At 48.4% G+C, this 12172-nt stretch overlaps 1 long non-coding RNA gene across 1 annotated transcript; it reads right to left on the reverse strand.

Annotated features, from left to right (window-relative positions):
• Positions 1-242: 242 nt before the first annotated feature.
• On the reverse strand, positions 243-9820 carry LOC146195074 (uncharacterized). Its single transcript, XR_014705952.1, has 3 exons — positions 9757-9820; positions 5174-5299; positions 243-581 (listed from the first exon to the last, which is right to left on the reverse strand). It is a non-coding gene; the product is annotated as an uncharacterized LOC146195074 (long non-coding RNA).
• Positions 9821-12172: the final 2352 nt, after the last annotated feature.

Consider the following 12172-nt stretch of genomic DNA (forward strand, 5'->3'; position numbering starts at 1 on the left):
CTAGTGCTCAATGCCTTTGTCGTGAGAGTAAAGCAGACAATAGAATATGCAACAGGTTCAAGTTTCCTGTTGTCTGCTTTACTTTCACACACAAAGCACTGAACAGTAGTGTGCAATTAAAACTTCCATCAAAGAGGCACATATGCTAGCTGAGCTTTACACAAATGCACCATTCCTGAAAACATGCTAAGTGCATAGGCATACCAGCATGCGAGGTTGTAAAAAAAAAGCATTTTTTGGCTTTATTGCAAAAACTGCATGCATAAATAGTCTACACTAAACAAATATCGATGTTAAGGAATGGCATGGTAAAATGCAGGCCAACTGGAGTATTAAGAATCTGCTTGAATAATTTTTTTTTAATTATCCTTGGCCGTGACAGCTCTTCCCTTGGGGAGGTGGTGGAGGAAAAGGTATTTATTGAAACCTAATGTTTCGGAATTAGCGAGGAGATGATCGAGTTCTCTGTGGGCGGCCTCCGCAGGCCGGGATTCCAGGAGCAGTTACTATCCTGTGCATTTGCTCGATCAGCTGTTGCTGGTCTTTCAGGCCTAAGATGGAAAGAGCAGGCTGGGCTCCTCCTGCAATAGAAGGGGAAATGAAATTCAAGTTATCTGTGCTGAACTTTGATTACACATCTCCAAGGGCAACTGCCAGTTTCTCTCAATTGCTTTTTCCAGGTGGCACTGTACGCATGCATCTCCATTCAGAACTGTCACATACTATATAGAAAGGTCATATAACTGCAGCAAAACCCATGCAGAATAACAAAAGATACAAACGTCGTTTGACCAGAACCTGGCATTCAGTATTTTAATGCTTTTATGTCGTCTTTTTGAACATGCCACTCTGACCAAACATGGCATGTTATGCTTGCTGCTATGCGCCCTCAGCAATGCCCAAGACATGGAGTGCACATGCAGAGAAACTAAGCATAAAGGATGCTGTATATGAACATAAAGCACAGCCAGAGCATTGCAGTATTACACAGGTACGCATTGGCGGCAGAAACCTGCATTTTGAGCGGTTTAACAGGCAGATTTCTAAAGTCATTGTTCCTGCTCTGAAAAGAAGTGATCAATAATAACATCATTTAAAATTGTTACCTTTTTGTTCTATAAACTGCACATTTCGCTGGTTTCCATGTGCCCTCTACCGAAGACATTCCCTGGGCGTGTCGGGGGTATATCGACATCAACATCTAGGCTACAAGCGTCTAGAAAGCGTCTCCTTAGAGCAGCTGCGACGAAGTAACTTATCTGATAACATGCAAGCTGCTGCAGCAGAATAAAGATAGACATTTGACATGTGGCTAAAGCCCAATGTGGAAGCATAGCCCGCCGCAGTGATTGCGCAGTGTTCATGCTTCTACAAGAGTTAAAAGTAAAGTTATTTGTTTACCCACAGCGCTATATGTGACATTACAATAGCAAGGCTTATAGTCACACAAAACACAAAAAACTGACAACCACAAGCTCCTGATGTATTACCGGCAGCATGCAGCATGGATGTTAGTTACTGAAATATGGCTGCACAATTCTGGCAACCAGCTGTGCATGTATGTCATGGATTTCTCAACTACGCACAACAAATTACAAAAAAAAATAATGGTATTTATAAATGCAGCCAGCTGTTCACAAGAAACACTGTAGCTTATTTATGGGGAAGGTAGTGGGCGCCAAAGAAACTGCCCCTGTAAAGGCGCCTAATTTGCCCCTATGTAATATCGGGGACAAGTGTGTGGACTACACAAACTGCAATCAAAGCACATAACTTTCACATCGACCAGGAAACTCGGACCATACTTGTCGATGTGAAAGTTGAACATTAGTTCTTTCATGTGTGCAAGAGAAATAAGGTCACAACTCGTTTACATCGCGATTCTAGTCCAAAATCTACACATACTGTCCAGAGACTTTCACCCCAGCAGTATAAGCCACCACTTGGGTAAGAGATTAGTAAAAGAAGTGTATAAAAGACATTAGTGCTGTTGGACAGCCATAGCTATAAAAATGGTATTGACATTGGAGTACTGCCTTAAGGCGGGGCCTAGGGCATTACAAAAGCAAGAGTTAGTGTCCGCTGGTCCTCATTTGAACGAACAAAAAGAGGGGGGGGGGGGGGGAAGAAATCTACCTCAACTACATGTTTTGAGTGACACCAAGCCGCAGTTAGTATTAAAGATATCACACAGTTTTGTGCAAGATTTGGGAGCGCTTTGCTGCTTTCTTACAGGATTGGACAAAAGAGCTCACCATCTTCAGAAAGGCACGTTATATAGAAATAAAAATAGTGAATTTACTGCATCTGGCCACAACAACTTGCACACGGCGAGGAAGATGAACTGAAAATTTTATACATGAATGTAGGTATTTACAACAGGTGAAACAATGACCATGATCTATGCCGAAGAGGAAAGAGATCAAAATTTAGCTCAGAACGAGTTCTCCAGGCCGCGGGGCCGTTTCATTAACTTCGGGACTCCGCCCACATTTCTCATCCCCAATGACAACGAACTCACACATGACTGGCTAACAAACATTTTGGCATGTCTTTCCACTTTCATAAGTTCTTCACCCTCTCCCTAATACAAGCAATGCAAAAGGGACAACAAATTCGTTTCACAACAAACAGAATTTAGAGAATGGACCTCGAAATGATTGGCTCACTAGGTCACATGCCAAACTCTCTCCCCTAGGAAAAAAAAAAAAAAATTAGAACCCATCAAAACGGTGTCCCACGTGCGCAACCATTGCCCAAAGCTTGCATCCTTGGCGGCTCCTTTTACAGGGCAATTATTGAAATTATTGGCGTCCGAGTCAGCACCATTGCGGACCACATCAGAAGAGCCAACCCACATCCTCCCGCTCCGCATCATACCATCACTGTTACACACTTGCCCTTTTTCAACGCCGCCATCTCCCACCATTGTTGACATCCAGGGTTGGAATCCTCAACGAGACCCCACTCAGCGCGCCTGCACTGAATAATTGTCACTTTTATGGGCTCCCCAACAAGGAAGCGGGCCTTACACCCTTCAACCTGACAGTGTTTTTTCTTTGAACGATAAGCAGTTCTTCCAAAAGAGGTGCTCGTTTCAAAGCTGTGCTGCCTCCGGGTGATGGGTCCAGTCAGCGTACTAAGGACCCCTTAGTACGCTTAGTACTAAGGACCCCTTAGTTGTATACTGTTCGTAAAGCTCCTTAAATAAAAATGAGCCCCCTACATGACACAGCAATGAGAACAAACTGCCTGTCCCCGTGTCTTCGAGTGCGACAGCAAAGTCCTCGGAAGAGGGGACTTCTTTCCCTCTCTGCCTACGTTTCCGTTAAGCACTGTAGCTGCTGTAGCTGCCTCTCTGTGCGCGTCTCTCCGCCTCCTGTCCGAGGGAAAGTGGGAGACGGCCGCTGCTGGGCATTGAACAGGTGACCCAAAAAGAGCAGACTAATAATGGTGCCTAGCATACCCACCGATCCCTTACAGAAATCGTTAAAGAAATGAAAGCAACACATCAGATAACACTACAATGTTTCTAAGTGCAAAGTCGACAACTCCAAGTCATATAAATATATGTACATCTCCGCACATTAACTAGACAGAAACAGTGCAGAGTAAACTAATAATTCAGTGTCTAGCAACACTATTAAAAGGGGATAAAGGCCACGGGGGGCTACGATTATTAGTACCATTTTGCCTTTAAACTACAATAACATACTTGTTGCAAGCTTAAAATCAAAGATTCACACCTGTCCCACCCACAGCAATGGAACACACATCTGACTCAAGTCTGCAGAGAAAGAGCAAGCTAGACTATTGCAGATGCACCCTTGGTTATTTTTCTGGCATTTCTGAGGGTGAAGAATCTGACTTGTCAGTAGCATGTATATGAATAAGAATCCTATGACAGTAAATGCATCAGATTTTCTGGAGTGGCTTTTCTTTGCTGACCACATATGAGGTGAGCTATAATTTATCCAACTTGGCCTAGGTTTATTCTATGAATAACAAAGCTATAGCAGGTACACAGTCATCCCCTCAGGCTGAACATGCGAGTGCGTGGCATGCACTTTTTGAGATGCCACTGCATCCATCGCAGCTGCACACCGTAGCGAAGAGGCAGACAGCGTGAAGTACCAGCCTCTAGTCCCTCTACCACCACTGGGGTCCCAAACTAGGGACCCCTTGTTTTTGTCAGGACAGGCCCCCTCAGGGTCAGCTAGTGAGTAACCTCCTGTATTTGTATCTGATGGCAATGTTTTCCACCACCACCCACAATACGCAGCTGCGCATCATAGCAGATGTGAAGCAACAGTTCCTGGTCCTTCTATGCATAAGCCACTTTGCCTTGATGCATGCCTGCGTACCATAGTAAAGAGGCAGACGACATGACGCAGCAGCTCATGGTACCTTTACACATGAGCCCCCCCACTGTACTTCAATACGCACCATAGCAAATATACAGACTACGCCACACAGCAGCTCCGGGTCCCTCTATGCATAAGCCATTTTGCCTCAATATGCACCTGCGTACCTGAGCGAAGAGGCAGACGTGAAGCTGCAGCTCCTGGGCCCTCCATACACAAGCCACTTAGCATCAATGCACGGCTGTGCACTGTAGTAAAGAGGCGAAGAACGTTAAGCAGCAGCTCCTGGTCCCTCTACACATCAGCCATTTTGCCTCGATGTGCATCTGCACACCGTAACAAACAGCCAGATGTGACAAAGAAGCTCCTGGTTTCTCTACACATAAACCACTTTGCCTCAATGCACGTCTGCACACCGGAGCAAAGAGGCAGATGACGTGAAGCTGGAGCAGCTAGTCCCTCTACGCACAAGCCCTTTAGCCTTGATGCATGGCTGTGACGGATGCATTGCTATTTTGCAAACTGCATGCCACACATTCCCATTCAAGCTAAGAGTGGACGACTGTGTAAACGTAAAATACTGGTTATTTACTTCAACGGACAATGACAAAAAGTAACATGGTGGACAATGTAAAAAGAATTTGCTGCATAAAGTTTGTTGAAACCAGTTCTACATCCTACATGTAAACAAGCTAAAACCTTAATGTCGAAGGGATGTCCTGTGTGTTTAAAATCATCACGCTCAAACAACTTCAGCACTGACAATCATGATTCAATATTAATAATATAGATAATGATACAATACTCACTTTTAGCCATACCAAAGAAATGAGAATGCAAAGGGATGTTGCTGTTTTTCCCCCGTGGATGACAGTTTTCCATGTTCAAAGTGCTGCTTCCTGTTGGCTTACGAAATCGGCTACAGCAAATGGCATCTGAAAAATTTTTGGAAGCCTCATGCTAGTCTTCAACGAGAAAAGCATTGCCATACAGAAGCAGAACACAAATACTTTTACAACACACTAAAAGCACCAACTGCGGTGCTGTTTTTAGGATGACTAGGTAGAGGTTTTGCTGTAGCAAGCCAAATGTTAGCCTTAAATAAGGAAAGCATTCCCATACAGAAACAGAACACAAAAACTTTTACAACACATTAAAAGCATCAATTGCACAAATGCTTGTAAGATGACCAGGTACAGGTTTCTGCTATAGCCCACATCATGTGACCAGCGGTTATCAGAAGCCTTGTATGTGTGATGCCCTAGATTCAATTTATGGCTATCACTGTATTAACAAGCATGGGTTTAAAGCTACTTTAATATGATAATCTAAAAACATGGTAAGAGCTTTCAGTGCGAGACATAAGCTCAGTATCATGCACTATAAGGTGCTGCATGGCTCTAGTGTAGCTTTGGCATTATCTCGCTGTCAATAATGCAATGAAGTTCTGAGGAGCCTTTGAATATCTGTAAGGACAAAGCAACAACAATTTTGTTTTCATCTCACTTTTGCTCAACTCGTTTTTTTTTTTTTTTGAGCCCGCGGCTTGCATGGCCTCCCAGTATGCCTGTTTTGCATAAAAGAAGGCGTTGCAGGCACCAGAGCTCACAGCTCTAATGTATCGCGGCGGCGGTATGTCAAATTCCTGCCAGAACCGCGCAGAACAACAGGTCAAGAAAAAGACAAGTGCTGACTTTTTTTTTTCTCTCATCTCCTTGTCCGGTTCTGCGCGGTTCGGTCCCACATGCATAACCAACATGCGCAAGGTGCTGTCCTGGTTTGTCAAAGCTGAAGGAGAGTACTAAACCTTTAGTTATTTAGTAGCTACAGCCGTTCCTTCTAGAAACTGTAGTTGCCGTAAAGCTCGAGAGAGAAAGATCAGCGGCTGTCCATTAAAAAAAAAAAAAAAAAAAGAAAGAAAGAAAAAGAGAAAAAAAAAAAACTCGCGACGTTTTCACAAGTGTAGACATGTCGCACGATAGGCTCGAGGAGTGCAAAAGTTTTCTCGTATAGTTTTTACAACTCAGCACGTTGCGCATGGTTAACAAATTAACTCTTTTAAAGCTCGGGCAGGCACTCCTTTATCAGAGACAGAGAAGTTGCGGCTGCGGGAGGTGGTTAGTTCGAAACCCACCGCCGGACACCCACCGGTAAAAATGGGTACAAGCGTCCCCCGGCCTGGCGCTCGGCTTTTCCAGGGGTGTGCGTTTGGGAGAAGCTCCGTAAACCCGTGGCCTAGTGGTTAGAGCGCCCGTCTCGGCTGCGGGAGGTGGTCAGTTCGAAACCCACCGCCGGACACCCACCGGTAAAAATGGGTACAAGCGTCCCCCGGCCTGGCGCTCGGCTTTTCCAGGGGTGTGCGTTTGGGAGAAGCTCCGTAAACCCCGCTGCGCGCCCCTCCTCCGCAGTGGGCCCAAACCCAGTTTCGAACCTCGCAGCCTGCGAAGGTGGTTCTGTTTGTCTTGCAAAGGTACTTCCTTTGACCCTCACCTGAAGTGCTCCCTTAGAGCCTCAGCTGCAGCAGTCTTAAAAAAAAAAAAAAAAAAAAAAAAGAGGGCCACATAATGGGCTTTTGCCGCGAGAGGCGGACTTATTGTTGTCCGATGGCGGAACGAATCACTGCCACATCGGCGCAACTATTTAGGCCGTGACACCTTTTCCCAAGCATTTCACCCCAGAAGAGCCGAGCACCAGGCCGGGGGAAAGCTTGTACCCATTGAAAAACCGGTGGGTAACCGGCGGCACCAGGGATCGAACCCGGTACCTCCCGAATGCGAGGCGGATGCTCTACCACAAGGCCACCGCTTCGGTGGCCTTGTGGTAGAGCATCGGGGTGGCAACAGCCCATTATGTGGCCCTTTTTTTTTTTTTTTCGTTTTGTTTTTTTAGGACTGCTGCAGCTGAGGCTCTAAGGGAGCACTTCAGGTGAGGGTCAAAGGAAGTACCTTTGCAAGACAAACAGAACCACCTTTTCAGGCTGCGAGGTTCGAAACTGGGTTTGGGCCCACTGCGGAGGAGGGGCGCGCAGCGGGGTTTACGGAGCTTCTCCCAAACGCACACCCCTGTAAAAGCCGAGCACCAGGCCGGGGGACGCTTGTACCCATTTTTACCGGTGGGTGTCCGGCGGTGGGTTTCGAACTGACCACCTCTCTGAGAAGTGAACTTCATCAGTGACAGTGAACCTTTACGTCTTTAGACACGCTGGCTTAAAGCGTTTCGCACTTGAAACAAGGCATTTTCTGAGTTTTCGCGTGTGCAGGACACGACTCGTTTTCAGTTTTGAACCCCATGAAACACGGTAACTCGAACCACCTTTGCAGGCTGAAGTGTTCGAAACTATTTTGCCCCAGAGGGAGCGCAGCGGGGTTTGCGGAGCCTCTTCCAAGCGCACACCCCTGTGAGAGCCGGGCGCCAGGCCGGGGGACGCTTGTACCCATTTTTACCGGTGGGTGTCCGGCGGCGGGTTTCGAACGAACCACCTCCCGCAGCCGAGACGGGCGCCCTAACCACTAGGCCACGACTGCGGGGTAGAGCATCCGCCTTGTGGTAGAGCATCCGCCTCGCATTCGGGAGGTACCGGGTTCGATCCCTGGTGCCGCCGGTTACCCACCGGTTTTTCAATGGGTACAAGCTTTCCCCCGGCCTGGTGCTCGGCTCTTCTGGGGTGAAATGCTTGGGAAAAGGTGTCACGGCCTAAATAGTTGCGCCGATGTGGCAGTGATCAATTCCGCCATCGGACAACAATAAGCCCGCTTCGCGCGGCAAAAGCCCAGTATGTGGCCCTTTTTTTTTTTTTTTTTTCAGCACGGCCTTTGCAGACCATGGTTGTTCGAAACTAAGCCCCCGAGGGAGCACAGCAGGGTTAGCAGAGCCTCTCCCAAACGCACACCCCTGAAAGAGCCGGGCGCCGGGCCGGGGGACGCTTGTACCCAATTTTACCGGTGGGTGTCCGGCGGCGGGTTTCGAACCCACCTCCCCCGGCCTGGTGCTCGGCTCTTCTGGGGTGAAATGCTTGGGAAAAAGGGTCACGGCCCAAATAGTTGCGCCGATGTGGCAGTGATTCGTTCCGCCATCGGACAACAATAAGTCTGCCTTGCGCGGCAACAGCCCATTATGTGGCCCTTTTTTTTTTTTTTTTTTTTTTTTTTTTAGGACTGCTGCAGCTGAGGCTCTAAGGGAGCACTTCAGGTGAGGGTCAAAGGAAGTACCTTTGCAAGACAAACAGAACCACCTTCGCAGGCTGCGAGGTTCGAAACTGGGTTTGGGCCCACTGCGGAGGAGGGGCGCGCAGCGGGGTTTACGGAGCTTCTCCCAAACGCACACCCCTGGAAAAGCCGAGCGCCAGGCCGGGGGACGCTTGTACCCATTAGCTGAGGCTTTAAGGGAGCACTTCAGGTGAGGGTCAAAGGAAGTACCTTTGCAAGACAAACAGAACCACCTTCGCAGGCTGCGAGGTTCGAAACTGGGTTTGGGCCCACTGCGGAGGAGGGGCGCGCAGCGGGGTTTACGGAGCTTCTCCCATACGCACACACCTGGAAAAGCCGAGCGCCAGGCCGGGGGACGCTTGTACCCATTTTTACCGGTGGGTGTCCGGCGGTGGGTTTCGAATTAACCACCTCCCGCAGCCGAGACGGGCGCTCTAACCACGGGTTCGTTTTGTTTTTTTAGGACTGCTGCAGCTGAGGCTCTAAGGGTGCACTTCAGGTGAGGGTCAAAGGAAGTACCTTTGCAAGACAAACAGAACCACCTTTTCAGGCTGCGAGGTTCGAAACTGGGTTTGGGCCCACTGCGGAGGAGGGGCGCGCAGCGGGGTTTACGGAGCTTCTGGAGCTGGCGAAGACTCTTAAGAGTTCCTTGGACTGCCAGAAGATCAAATCAGTCGATATTGTCGACCATAAACCCTGACTGCTCATTGGAGGGTCAAATTCTAAAGTTAAAGCTCAGCTACTTTGGTCATCTGATGAGAAGAGAGGAGTCGCTGGAGATAGATTTGATGTTGGGAAAGGTTGAGGGTCGCCGGAGAAGGGGTAGGCAGCGAACGCGATGGTTAGATGGCATTCTCGAGGCATTGCAGATGAAGCTATGTGATGTTAAGAAGATAGTGAGAGACCGGAAAGCGTGGCGTGACATGGTCCATAGGGTCACGAAGAGTCGGACACGACTGAACGCCTGAACTGAACTGAACTGAGAAGTTGCGCGGCTTACTGGCGCAGCGTCCAGTAATGCCGAGAAAGATGGCCCTCAGACTTGAGGCTGCACTTTAGTTAGTCGGCGCGGAGCCATCCTGTCAGTATCGCCTAAAACACTCGACCGTTCGGCTGCCCAAAAGCTCACCACTATCGGTGCATCGAAAAGTTCCACTAAAGAAACAAAAGTTCGGTGAAATACTTACTTTGGAATCGGCGGGTGAACAAAGTGTGCCAGCCGCACCAAGGCACAGCAAAAAACAATGCTAGCAGAGCATTACAGCCGTAGGTATTTGTAACTGCGCAGAAAATGCAGAACACTGAAACGTGAAGCCATCTTCCGAGACTAAACTTCAACTTGTCAGGTGGATTGGATTGGCTCATTTCAGATTTTTTTGAGGATAGGTTCGGTTTCGTTCTTTTTGAGCTTGCTGCTTGCTGCGTCTGTCCAGCCACTGATTAAAATTTCACCGAAGCATCATGATAGAAAAATGTTTAATGGTCATTTAACTTTTAATCAAAAATTTTTGATAGAAGAATTCAACGATGAAACACGCGGAAAATAAAAAAAAAACTGTTTAATGGAAACGCTTTCTATCGCATCGATTCGCTCTGGCGTCATATAATGCAGACTTGACGGCATTACTGATTTATACGCAGTTCAGACGAGCACGACGACTACAAACTATATCATAGCTGTGTAAAAGCAAATCCAGTGGCGGACGTACGGCGGCTGTCCGCTGGGCGAACGGATTCGACCATCCGCTTTCGTATGTACGCCGGAATTCCGGCGGACGTCCGAAATCGGCCGCCGAGTTGCGGCCGAGTTCGGCTGTCCGTCGGACGTCAGTGGCCGTCTGGGTGAAGGAAGCAGGATCTTCAGTTTTATGTTCTTCCTGTAATCGTCATCTGTGAAGTGCAGTCAGTATACCCGTGACTTGTCACTCGGCTCCCACCGGCTTCCTTTTCCGTCCTAGTCCTCCCGAGATATGTTTTTCAGCCATGCTGCTCGACGTACGTTGTGAATCCCATGGGAACTCATGATAACCGATCTTTTCTTGCTTTCGTGGTGCACAGCGGCACACAGCAGTTGTCTGGCATGGTGCTGCATACGCTTAGGACGCTGTTGACACAGGCACCGATGACACGCATGCAGAACTATCAGAACCACGCGGTTATGCTGAGTAGTCAAAACGATAACACGCACCAACCCAGCCAGCGCGCTCCTTCCGCGTCGTCTGCTCGTCCGTGCCGGCGGCGCCTTGTCCTGGAGTGGTGGCGCCCCCGCGGAGAATGACGGCGGAAACTGTAACTTCTCCCAATACGCGCTATTGAGGCGCGACGCGACGGGCCGCACCAAGTGCGCCTCCATTGAGCGGCCGTGGCCAAGGCAGTGCTGCATGCGTGCAGCGCCAGTTCCAGCCGTTCAGGTACAGTGCCTAGAATATACTGGCTAGTGTGACGAGCGCCCGCGCTTCCCTATGGGCGAGGATGGCGCTGTTTGCAATGAAAGCCAATCAGCGGCAGAGGGCGCTGCTAGTCGGGAGGGCGAAGTGGGCCGGATAGCGCTTGGCTGTCACGGTCGAGTTGCTGTTGAGGCGATCCAGGGCGACATGGGATGGTCGACCTTTGAAGCCCGCGAAGCTCACAGCAAAATCTCATATGAGGCGCGCCTACGCACCATGAAGGACATCCGCTGGGCACGGAAGGTGTTCCGCTATGTACACCTAAAGGGCATCCGCACGCGATGGTGTACCCGTGTACAGTCCCTGCGCCGGAAATACGGCTTCTGGTCGAACGGTACAGCGGAGGCCGCTGAGTACAAAACTGCCGTACGGACGCAAGTACGCCAAGCGGAGACCACCATGTGGAATGCCTCAGCACAGAAGAAGACGACACTAACGCTGTACCTAGAGCACAAAGCAGCAATATCAACGGAGCCGCTCTACGACAACAGCGTCGGTAGCACGCTCCTGTTCGAGGCACGGGCGGGGGCACTCCGCACTTTGACCTACCGCCGTCACTTTGACACCTCCCCAGAAGCGCAGGCGGCGATTTGCAGGGCATGTGGGAGCAGGGTTGCCAGGCCCAAAAAACGAAAAGTCGCCACAAAAATGGAAAAAGTAGCCAAAAAGGAGCCATGGGTACCATGGGGCCATGCATGGGGCAGTAAATAGAGCGCTCACTGCAAAAAGACAACCAAAAACATTCGTTTAATAGTCGTTTTATTCCAACGCTCGTGAAGAAACAAATGCCAGTTGCGTCTTATAGCAACTAAATCCCATAGAAAAGTTTTCCGAAAAAAAAAAGAACTGGCTGCGTATTATATAAACATTATATAATATTGCGATATTATATAAATAGACATAAAACTAAACTGACCAGATAAACACACATGTTATCAGAAACTTCTCTGTGATGATTATAGAAACAGTATAAAATGCATAAAATTATGTCCACGAAAATGTAAGTATAAAATGTTAGTGGAGTTGGACGTCTCAAACAATGACTACAAAAGGAGAACATGACGAAACGAAACTGCAACCACTCAGGTGCGATGTTCAGGCCTGCCGTAAGTAGTTGAGTTGACCTTCTCAATCATGGTTTGGGATTATCAAGGAT

The sequence above is a fragment of the Amblyomma maculatum genome, chromosome 3 (assembly GCF_055883805.1).
Source record: "Amblyomma maculatum isolate TAMU_Amacu chromosome 3, ASM5588380v1, whole genome shotgun sequence".
NCBI lineage: Eukaryota > Metazoa > Arthropoda > Arachnida > Ixodida > Ixodidae > Amblyomma > Amblyomma maculatum.